We start from the raw sequence: 13,154 nt of genomic DNA on the forward strand, positions 1-13,154 counted from the left end.
GGCATTTGCCTTGCACACCGCCAACCTGGGTTCAATTCCCAGCATCCGATATGGTCCCCTGAGCACCGCCAGGAGTAATTCCTGAGTGCAGAGTCAAGAGTAACCCCTGAGCATCGCTGGGTGTGACCCAAAAAGCAAAAAAAAAAAAAATCCATTACAAAATTACTTCAAAGCACAGTTTTTCATATTAGTTAATAATCAGAATGTTGTCATAGAGCTTTCGAGGTAATGAGAAATATTCCTAGAGTGTTATAACATAATATAAATATTAGCTCTCTTAACCTGAGAATTTTCAAAACTATTTGGTAACAAATCATTTTAGCATAATTTACATTAATGTCTATACTATACAATTTTAAAAATGTCAGAATTTGTTCATTTAAAATATTTTTATTTGCATGTACAAGTCAACAGATTTTAGATTGTATCTGTTTATGTGATCCAGTATCTAGAATCACAATTACATCACCCATGGTTATATTATTGATTGTGAATTCAGAAGATGATATGGTCTGACTCATTGCTACGTATTTTTTTTATTAAGATGGTTCTACCACGCCTAGCAGTTTTTAGGAACTGCTCATGGCTGTGTATTTAAGGGTTGATTCTCACATTGCTCAGAGAACCTTATATTCCAGAGATTCAGAAAATAAACTATGGTAAGCTGCATGCAAGGCAAGCAACTTAACCTCTATATTATTTTTCTAACCCAATTCTAATGTCATCATCCTCATCTTCATCTTCATCATCCTCATCATCATCATTATCATCATCATCATCATCATCATCATCATCCTGTTGATCTTTGAATTTCTCGAGTGGTCTCAGTAAAGTCTCCATTCGTCCTAGCCCTGAGATTTTAGAAGCCTTTCTCTACTCATCCTTCCCAATGATGCCGCATTGGAGGCTCTTTCAGGGTCAGGAAAATGAGACACAGCTTGTTACTGGTTTTGGCATATTAATACACCATGGGGAGTTCTCAAGGCTCTCTCATGTGGGCAGGAAACTCTTGGTAGCTTGCCAGTTTCTCCCAGAGGGAGAAGTAGGCTATAAGATATCTTCCGGGAGCTTGGTTTTAAGTCTCTGGATGTTGGCCATTGATGCGATTACATGGTGCTGGGGGCAGTCCCTGGGTGTGACCACCTAGTTACTGGAAAATGGGAAATCTGGGCAGAAGAGGCCCAGTCCCGATCTGAGCAGGCTTGGAGGTCTCAGCCCCGGTTCCCACACACCTGGGTTCCTCTGCCAGTACTTTCATGCGTGAGGCTCGTTCAAAGGAATTCTAATGTAATTTTGCATATTCTTTTGTATGCACCATAAATTTAGATGAACTGAATTTTAACATCCAGTGTCTTTTTAATGATGGGACTATAGATAACCAGTGTGAGAAATTACCCAATGAATGAAGGCCCTAAGTTATAGACAGTATCCTGTGTTAAGCAAACTTAAAGGAAAATTCATGCCTAAGCAGGAAATGTTCTTCTAGGAAAATCACAGCTCTCAGTGGTAAAAGTTCTTCTAGGGAATATGTGGGCCTAAGCAGAAAAACATCCTGCTAGGGAGAGTATACAGGACAGATTTATGGCCGCCTACAAGAAAAATAATCTAGCAGAAAGAGTTCTGCCAAGAAAAACGGGGCACTACCATGAACTTAAGGCTATATATCAAGCTGACTGCTTATCTAACATACATCCCCAATGTCCACAGTCATGTATGTATCTTATCCTTTGTTATATTGATTTGCATTAGCTCATAAAGAAGTTTATATGTAATAGGAATCAGGGAGAAGAATGATTGTTTTGCTCAATGAGTCTGCCAGGGAGCCTCTTGTTAGCTGCTTTTGGAATAGCCTGTTACCTGAACAAGCCACTGTGACAACTCTGCAGGTTGGAATCAAAGGTACCACTCTGACCAGCTTAGAGGTGGTGATATATCACAAATCATAATCCTTTATATGTACATATTCAGCATTTAACTCAATATAGCTTACAGTAAACAAATACACACATCCTTTATAATAAGTGTTATTGCACTAAAGGGAAATTATATTCCTCTAATTTCACATGTTGGAGTCTTAACATCTCTCTTATGTGACTTTGTTCCAAGACCCGGTTTTTAAAGAGGTGTTTGTGCCTAACTAAAGTCATAAAGATGCATCATAACTCTACATGCCTCTGTATTTATATGAAGAGATTAAGGTACAGTTAGAGGCAAGCAACAGTGACATGTAAATATGTAGGATGAAGAGCATAATTTATATGATGAGGGGAGAGACCGCAAAAGAAACCAATTCTGCTGATTTCTATGCTCCCAACTATGAGAGCATAATTGTACTTTGTTTAAGCCACCCAGTCTGTGGCATTTATTAAGGCAACAGTAGAAGGCTCAAAACACGACTTTTGAAAAAATGATACTCTGCAAGTTGAATATCAACTAAATTTTAATTAGTCAACTGAAAAAATTAAACAACTATATCAGTAAGAGGATGAAAACATAAACTATACAAAGTAAACACAAAGAGACACCATTAATATTGGCATCCAAATTCTCTTACCTGGATATAACAGTATTTGCAACATTAGCCCTAACATTTAAATCCTTTTCTCACCCTTTAAGATATGCACCAAAGGACGTCTTATAATCATTTTGTACTCTAAAAGAAATTTTTCCTAATAAGATATTATAAAGAAAACAAATTTATTTGGTATTAATTTTATAACTTACAAGTGCCTTCTGGACTATTCATTAAATGTGTTCATTAAATGTTTACTAATAGTCTCAGAAACTTAAGTAAATCAATGGATATACTGCTTTTATTAAGCACTAGAAAGTTGAAAGTTAAATTTCAAATGGCAGTGAAGTAAACATAGGGAAAACTCAATAATCAGTGCATTTGACCTTTCATTAAAAAATTAACCACAGAACAATGGCTATGTGATTTAAATGAAAGCATTTCAAGAATATGCTTTTTACAGTCAAAATCAACCATTTAGTAAGAGTTGCATACCAGCTCACTCTATAAGCTGCCTATCGTTACATCCAAAACAGCAGTTCCTTCAACATTATTGATAATTATATTCTTATTATGTCCCACATGGCACAGCCTGACAAGCTATCTCTGGCATATTCGATATGCCAAAACAGTAACAAGCCTCACCATGGAGACGTTACTGGTGCCTGCTCAAGCAAATCGATGAATTTGCTTGATTCACCAAATTTGAATCAAGCAAATTCAAATTTGCGGGATGACAGTGCTACAGTGCATTCTTATTATGCAAGAAATTATTTCAAAAATTATATTACGATTCTATTAAACATTAATAATTTATGGTTCATTTTAAAATTCATTTCAATATTTTCATTATAATTGTCCATGTTATATATAAAACACAATATACTTCTGGATAAATTATTTTCTTAGAGCTAGTCTATCAAATTATCACAAACTAAATGACTTAAAGGACCAAAATTCATTCTATCACTAGTCTGCCTGTCATAAATTCAAAATTAAAGTGTCAACAAGGTCACTTACCTGGATGCTCTGGGAGAGAAACTATTTTTTGTCTATACAGCTTTTGGCGAATGCCTGTGTTCCTTAACATAATTCTAATGTGACAGCATCATCTTACTGTTACTTTCTCTTTTCTGCCATGCTTCTTTAATCTCTCTTATAAAGCCCTATACTATCACATTTAAGAACCACTTGGATAATCCAGAACAACTGCTGTTCTGGATTACCTCTATCTCAAGATCATTAACATAATCACATTTACAAAAAATTTCTTTTCCTTGATGTCTTTTCTTTTCTCTCTCTCTCTCTCTCTTTCTCTTCCTTCCTTCCTTCCTTCCTTCCTTCCTTCCTTCCTTCCTTCCTTCCTTCCTTCCTTCCTTCCTTCCTTCCTTCCTTCCTTCCTATTTTTTTTTTTAGTCACACCCACCTGTTCTCATGGCTTAGTTCTGGCTCTGTACTCAAGCTCCAGGGTCACTCCAGGAACTGCTCAGGTAAGCACATGTGGTGTTGCAGATCAAACCGGGGTCATCTGATACAAGGCACACAAGCACCTTACCCACTGTACTCTCTTTCCAGTCCCCAAAGAATGTTTACATATGAGGTAGAGTGCCATTTTCCAGGCATCCTTTGTATTATCTTAGGATGGCTATTTATAGTTTACTCCACTTAAAAGATTAGCATGCCTCTCTATAAGCCATATTAGAACCCTCTCTAGAAGAAAAAAAAAAGATGGCCAAGAATCTATTGGTGCTCTGCTTTCCCTAATATGATAAATAGAGAATAACAGATAATTAGGCAAATCCCTTTGTGGTTAATGTAATTACATTTGAACTATAAAACCCTTGATTTTATTTTTTTTAAGCTTGTTTTGTTTAAAAAAACATACCAGAGGGTGCTCAGGGCTTACTCCTGACTCAGGGGTCACTCTCAGAGGGCTGTGGCATCCATATGCAAAGCTGGGGATCAAATCCTACTCAGCTGCTTGCAAGGAAAGTGTTATAACAGCTGTACTATCTCTCTGGTCTCAGATTCATTGACCTTTCCCAGAGACTTAATCCCCTTTGAATGTGACAACTAGTTTCTGCCTCACTTCATAAATACTTCCTCAGAGTTTGTTGCATTTCAAAAGAAGGCAGAAGATTCATTACTAGCTCAAGAGAAGTTTAAACTTTAATTTGAAGGAGAGTGGTGCAGAGATGAATTATCTCAGATGCAGTTCCTGTTTTCAAGTCATCTGTTATTTGGGATGTAGTAGATTACAGTTAAACTGTAAGCAATCAGTGATAATTGATGCAATATATTTGAAAACAAAATACAGAGAAGTGGGTGACAAATTATGACTTAAAAGATTGAGAAAGGCTTAACAGAAGACTTTCCATCACTTCTCCTTCTGGTAAGTGCTTTTCATAATTCGAGAGCTGCATGATATATATCACTTCCCTGTACAGACTGCTTCAGTATCCTCAGTGGGAATTAATTGATACCATCGTGATATTTATTTTGCAAATGCATTACAAGTAACAGATGCTGCCGGGTAAATAAAGCATCATAGTATACAGATTACTACGTGTGCCAACAGTAACAATAAGTCTCACAATGAGAGATGTTACTGGTGCCTGCTCAAACAAATCGATGAGCAATGGGATGACAGTGACAGTGACTTTTAGATCTCCTTAATATCTAAATTACATGTGGTAGTACACCATCATTTGTGGTGAGAAATTAAGTACACATTTAAGGTAAATCATTAAAGAATACCTGAAATACTCTTTTTGCCCATGAAGAATTAAAAGTTGTAGGGATTTCTTTACTATGCCTAAAAGTGAAGCCCATAAAATAATAGATATGAACTAACTTTTTGAAAAGCTTGTGATATTTGCAGTTCTTGTGGCTTATTCCCTAAAAGAAGGTTCGATTTCTATACCAGTAAATAGAAACAAGTGAGGAGACTTGGTTCTCTCTGTGAATCAAGAAAACCAAGGTCATTGTCTGGGAAGCAAAGGTGAATAGAGTATTGCCTGCATGGATAACCAAGTATTTAGTAGATGACAAACATTAACTTTGAGTGTCCAAATGAATTGCCTAGATATTTACACTTACATTTGGCTAAGCAATTTCAAATATGCAATTTTATCAACTTTGGAAGTAAAACTATTATAATGGCCATTTTACAAATGAGGAGAATAAAGTTCAAAATGGTTACCAAGTTGCTTAAACATATGAGAATAATAAGGAACCAAAGTAAATTTTTAGATCCATAAATGATACAAACACAATTACACTGTTGCCAGTGGTAATCTGCCCTTGAATTCCTCTTCCTGTGACATATTCTTGAAAATTCAAAGATATAAAATATGAGGAAAGAGAAGTATAGAAACTTCCTCAAAGGAGGCAGTTACATAGCCCAAAAGCATATGGAGAAATGCTCTAGGTAACTAATCATCAAAAATGGAAATAAAAACAATAATGAGACATCATCTCACAGCCAGACTGGCATTCATGGAAAAGCATTTGCCTTGCTCGCGACGGACCTGGGTTCAATTCCTCTGTCCCTCTAGGAGAGCCCGGCAAGCTACCAATAGTATCCCGCCCACATGGCAGAGCCTGACAAGCTACCCGTGGCATATTTGATATGCCCAGAACAGTAACAACAAGTCTCATGATGAAGCCGTTACTGGTGCCCGCTCAAGCAAATCAATGAGCAACGGGATAATAGTGCTACAGTGCAGTGCAGTTCTCTGAGCAAAGAGACAGGGCTAAGCCCTGAGGACCAGGTATGGCCCCAAATCTAAACAAAACAAAGGAACAACAACAATCGTTGTTGGTGCCCAGATGTCAGGGGCAGAGGGACCTGATTTCACTGCCCATGAAACTAGCAAATGGTCCAGCCTTTTTGGAAGACCATTTGGACATGCTTCAAAACAGCTAGGAATTAACTTTCCATACAAACCAGCAATTCTGCTCCTGGGACTATACCCCAAGGGTTCCAAACACAATGCAGCGTTATAGAGGAGAGAGTGAGGTTCAGTTAAGTCAGGCAAAGTTTAACACAGGATTTTTTTTCTTTGATTGCTTAATTTTTATTGTTAGTGCCTTTTTTAAAAAAAAAAATTTATACATTTTAGTTTCATACAGTAGTTCACAGTAGTTCATTACAGATAATATTCAAACACCCACCCAACCAGCAAGCATCTTCTCACAACAATAAGAGGGAAGTGTGTGAAGGTTGTTGTATTTCATTCTGGGGCCATTTAAGTCTGTATATAAGAGAACTTTAAGTAGTTTAGGTACATCAATGCGCTACAGTATAAGCGTATAAGAAGTCGCGCGCTAACTCAGGAATTCCTTATTAGCTGATCAGCCACTGTTCTCTCTGTGTCCAGAATTTAACAGCAGAGCAGGAGCTGGAACTGTCTTCCCCAGCTTTTTGTGGATCAGGTTGACCTCCCAGTCTTGTGCTAATCGAGCAAACAAGCTGGATACAGAAGCCAAAGATAAGCCAGTCATCAAAGCAATCCACTGATTACAAAATAGGACTATTTGTAGGAAAATAGGTAAATAATTCAGTGATTAATGTAGAACCCCCCCCTCAAAAACAAGAAACCAAAGATAAAACAATTGAACAACAGTAAAACAAACATCAAAACAGAGCAGTTAGACAATAGTTAAGATACTGATTGATTAATGTAGAGGGCAAAACATTAAGCAATAGGCTCCCCTCTTTATTGTTCCCCCATGTGGTGCGTCTTGTTTTCCTGCCAAGTGAGGGCACGTCCTGCCCATCTGCCAGATGGGGGCACATCCTGCTTGACTGTCAAGCTCACTGGCACACATCCTGCTTTTCTGCCCCGTGAGCATGCCTCCATCTTATCTGCCAAAGGAGCTCACACTCTGGGCATCAAGGTCAAAAACAGCTTGCCTCTATCTCAAGAGAGTGGGGCCAATTGGTCTTCCACATACAGAAGAGATATCTGCATCCCTATGTTCATTGCAGCATTATACACTAGAGCCAAAATCTGGAACAGCCTGTGTCCAAGAACAGATGACTGAATAAGGAAACGTGGGTAGACATTTAATTGTATGTACTACAAATTGGAATACTACTCTTGATATAAAAAAATAGAAGTCTTACAATTGACTGTTACATAGATGGGTCTCCGAGAGTATCATGCTAAGTGAAATGAGTCAAAGGGTGAGGGACAGATTCTCAACGATGTCACTCATATACAGGACATAAAGAAACCTAGTAAGGGAATAATTAGAGCTCAAAGGCAACTGAAGAACAGAAGTGGTGCTATTGGAAAGATTGCCACTGCGGGGTGGGGATGGGGGACTGTGGACTGGTAAAGGATGGAGGGTAGGGGGAAGAGGGTAAAAAATTTAGGGAAGGGATCACAATGACAATGATAGGGGGAAATGTTCACTCTGGAACAGGACTAGATGCTGAAAGGAAGTAAAGTGATTTGCGTAATACTCTATCAGTAACCATAGTATAAATCGTGCCCAAAAGGGGGGAAAGGAAAGGAAAAAAGAAAAAAGAGTGAAGTATAGACCTTTGAGACAGGCGGAGCTTGAGAAGGGAAACTAGGGCCTTGGTGAGAACAGAAAGCACTGGTGAAGAAACTTAGTCATGAAAAACTTTGCAACTTTGTAATTCAAAGTGGTTCAGTTAAAAAAATTAATTTGATGAGATAATTTTCTCTCTCAACTTCTTCAGAAAAAATACTCTCAATTAATTTTATCCCATTAACTTTTATATCTGCGTCAAAATTATAAATTTTGTTTCAAACTAATACCCATAAGGTTTTTTAAACATCAACTCGAGAGACGTCAATAAACTCAAATGTTTAACTGAATATGTATCAGATTAAAGAAAATTACTTATCTGAATGCTAATACCTTGTTAATAAGGCCGAGTGGTTCTCATTGATTACTATTAGTTCAATCTGTGATAGCACTATCATCAAAATTCTTTCGGTAATATTATAGTCAGAGAGCAGAGTCTTTAGTTTCAAAAAATAACTTGACTGTCTTTGATTAGGCGCAACTGTCTCATTACGTTTGTTTTCAGAAAACTATAAAAAACTGAATTAGTATATTCAAATACAGTGTGCAAATATGAGTACCTATTTTATTTCAGGTGTCACTGATGAAAGAATTGAAATCTTTATAGATGAGATTACGGAAAACATTAGATATGAAGGTTTAAAATTGTAATTGTTTCCACAAAAGAAGGATATGGCTTGTGTAGATCTTGAGATGAATAGTTTTGTTTAGAAACTATGTCAAAGTGAGAATGGGAGCTGAACGCCATATTTTTTCAGTCTGTTTCCTATAATATTTAGCCTATACATTCGCAAATTTTTATTACTAGTGAATAAAAGGAGTAAATGGAATACACTTATATCTTGCTGACTGTTTAACTTCCGCTTCCCTTTGTTGTTGCTGAGAATCTCATACTTGACTATCACTGTCACTGTCATCCCGTTGCTCATCAATTTGCTCAAGCGGGCACCAGTAACGTCTCCATTGTGAGACTTGTTACTGTTTTTTTGGCATATCGAATATGACACGGGTAGCTTGCTAAGCTCTGCTCTGCGGAAGAGATACTCTCGGTAGCTTGCCGGGCTCTCCGAGAGGGGCGGAGGAATCGAACCTGGGTTAGCCAAGTGCAAGGCTAACGCCCTACCTGCTATGCTATCACTCCAGCCTGACTATAGTGCTCATAAGAGATTATACTCTTGTTTAGGTGAAGAGGAGGCCAATGTCAGGAGCACTGGGAATGCACCTAATGTTCTTAGTAACTAACTCTCAGTCTGCCAGGAAGTTGGTCTATAACTGAGTCACAGCTCTGGACTCTTTCAATGACTTTTTCTAATCCTAAAAAAAAAAGAAAAAGAAAAAGAAGATGTCTTCTAAACTTAAAAAGGAATAAAAAGCAGGAATTATTTTACAGATTGTGCTTTTCAACATCTTTAGGAATTTCTTTTTGATCCAGTTGGATCAAAGTTATTATAGTGTAGTGGTAAATAGACAACTTAATTTAAGATATTTAGAGCTACAAAAAAAGAAGCATTATTTACAGACCTTTTTTGCTTAAGTCATTTATATTTATGTATTTTAGGAAACATTTCAGATTCTTAAAGATAGACTATTGGAATTAGTATAGTTTGTTATATTTCAAACTTTTTGAAGTAATATTTAAAAGTTATATTTAAAACTTTTATGAAATCACACCATAAAGTCTTAAATATAAAATGTTGTATTCTTTTGATGACTACATTAATATCAAAAAGTATATAAAATCTAATATTCCAAATTTCTGATCACATTGCTGTAGAATCCTTCTAGATTCTTAAATTTATTTTAATTTTCTCTGAATTTTTGTTACCATTGCAATAAAAGGAAACTATTTTATCTGTAAGATAATTAGTTGAAATTAATAAATTTCAGCTGTTTCTGAGCCCTTATGAATTAGTGAATACATTTTGATTTCTCATATATTCATATATTCTAAGTAAGTGGGTGCTAACATTTTCCCCTAATGCCTACTTCACCATAGTTTGATATAAAATACTATTTTCAAAAATATTAATGTAAGGAGTATTCAAATAGTTTAGATGATTTTCTTTGCATTTCTCTATATCACTGAATTCTTTATTCACAGAATTATTACCATTATTTTGAAGCTTCATTCATACATCATCAGGTTTACTTAATGCATAATCAAATAATAACAGTCAAAATTGATATGAAGCATTAGAAATAAATGGATTTTCTCATATATTTCACAAAGAAAAAATTATCTAGACAACCTTTTGACTATATGGCTAAGAAAATCTCCATTGACTACAGCTCTGAGATTTATGGCATTTGTATGTATGTGAGTTTGTGCAAAAATTATAGTAATTATGTATCATTTTAAAATTATTTCTATGATACCCAACAAAAAATATGAGAAAGTTGCTTTTAGGGATATCTTAGAAAACTTAATTTATGACATGATTTATTTTCCAAATTCAATACAAAGATTTTAGATGATTGTTTTCATTGTATTTTTCTAAATCACTGAATTCTTTGTTCACAGAATTATTACCACTACTTTGAAGCTACATTCATACGTCATCAGGTTTACCTAATCCATAATCGACTAAGTACAGTCATAATTGATATGCGGCATTAAAAAACAATGGGCTTTTTCATATATTTCATAAAGTAAAATTTGTCTAGACAATCTTTTGACTTTATGGCTAATGAACTCTCTGTCACAACAATTAAAGTATGCAATGTGCAAATGAAAATATTACTGATAATAAAAGTAGTAGTGGTCATTATAAAAACACAGGTTTACTCACACTCCCAGAGGAAAGAGTGACCTTGATGTTTAATAGTGTGAATACAAACAACGCTGACTCTTCATTTGCTGTTTTTCCAATCTGAACTCTTTGACCCTCATTTGGTCTTTGGCTTAGATTCTGATAAAATTAAGCAAATATTTCATGAAACTCTTCTGCATTTAAATTTTATTTTACTTTGTAAATTTATTTTGTAGAGAGAACTATAAGTTTTAACTTTCTGAGATACAGGGGTAAAATTTAAGAAATGACCCTTCAAAACATTATGTGGGAAGTAAGTTGGGCTGTCATGCAACATTGATTTTATGACATATCAGTCATCAGTTCATTAGAAATGGTACTTAATTTTTAGGATATGAGTCATCCCATACCAACAGACTTTAGAAATTTTTCATGGTGGGTACAATATAGAAAGCCATTTGCTGGGGGACAATAACTTTAAAATGATGTATATATACTATTGGCAGCGTCTGCATTGCTTCATTTTTGGCAGAACTCTTCAACATTTGCAGTGTCCTCTGGATCAGAAAACCCTTTCCAAGCAGACAAAGACTTCATCAGGCAAGAACTGCATCATGTTTCTTTGAATCTGACTTTGTTATCAACACCCTTGCTGTTAAAATGCACTCTCCTTGACACCATATAGCTGGGGTCTTCTACCCTAGATTTCTGGCCATATTTCCACTAAAATTTACCTTAGGAAGGTCTGAATTCAAACTAAAATCCTAAAGTTTATAGAACTTGTGCTTACGTGTCATGTCACCTAAGTACAAGTCTCTAGATTTATTGCTAGGCAAGAGAAATAAATCAATCAATCATGTATTGGCAGTTATATAGTAGGACTAAGGTATCCCTCAGAATGTGGTTTAAGTGTGTATATAGATATTTAAGTATAAAATGACAGGTAATTAACTTTCACAATAAATTTGCATCACATTTTTATTAATAAATTAACTATCACAATAAGTCACTTTGTAATATTGTGTTGTGAACAGATGCAGTAAGAGTGAAGATACTATAGTATAGCAGTGCAGAGTGTCATTGTTCTGAGTTCTGACAAAGGAAGTCCAGTAGAGTGAGAGCCGATTTTAAAGAGTGTTAGAGAAAGAGGGAATGACAAGTGAGAGCTGACTTTAAAGAGTGTTAGAGAAAGAGGGAATGACATCTACAAAGGCTCAGAGGGATGATATAGTATGATGTGAATTTATTGAGAAAAATAATGTACTTGATTTAAGCAAGACCAGGGAAAGACAAGAAATAAAGCAGGAAAGGTAATTAGAGTTGATAGAGTAATAGCTTTGAGTGAAAAAAAAAAATCATAGAAAAGTTTGAGGGCTTGAAACAGGAGGGTATGGTCAACAAGTGATTTATGCTGTCTAAATAAATTTGTTAGATATAAAACTTACCAGATAATTCTAGATTGAAAATTCATATTTTGGAGTCATCATCTAAATAATCTTATGAAAATTATTCCTTAAAACATAGATGTGGATGTTAAATAATCACAATGGTTAGGGAATATACACCTCTATAAAGGATAGGAAAAATGGTGAGTAGTGACTACATAAACAAAAAATTAAGCAGAATTTAGAACATGTGTAGATCCAGAAATAATGTATGTGTGTGCAGGTGTTAGTATACATGCATGTATGTTTTAGCTATCTTAACTGTTAGGGGACAGAAGAAGTTGTTTCTCAGCAATGAGCATTCCTCATACCTAGATCCTTATTTCTAAATACTACGCTCTGGTAAATACCACACCCAGAGATACTCAGTACTTAGAGGAATGGTTGATTCCAGGACTCCAACAAATAGAAAACAATAATCCTGGACTTACATATGTGCTAGAAAGGAAATGACCCCCCCAAATTATAAAACAGATAAATATGATACAGAGGGGAAAAAGAGACAAAAAGTAGAATAAGAAGTGAAACAAAAAAATCAAAGAGGAGTAGAAATCACCTTTAGAATATACTAGCAATAATGGCCACAAGCATGATCCACCAATGAACACTGAAATACTGAAATCACATGAAATGTTAAGGTTTAACACAGTTGCAGGACAATAAAATCACTGTAGTATTATATATAAAACAAAAGATAAATTTGAATTATTCTATGAGAATATGTTTCAATAGCCTTTAGATATAACTATTGACTATATAATTAACTAAATAATGATATAAAATTCACAATTATGTGTATATATAACAAAAATTGAGCTTAAAGTTTGAAATTTTCATGATTTAATTAATGACTGACTGCATGTTATTTCATGTCAACTTATC

This window comes from Sorex araneus, chromosome 9 (genome assembly GCF_027595985.1).
Source record: "Sorex araneus isolate mSorAra2 chromosome 9, mSorAra2.pri, whole genome shotgun sequence".
Taxonomy (NCBI): domain Eukaryota; kingdom Metazoa; phylum Chordata; class Mammalia; order Eulipotyphla; family Soricidae; genus Sorex; species Sorex araneus.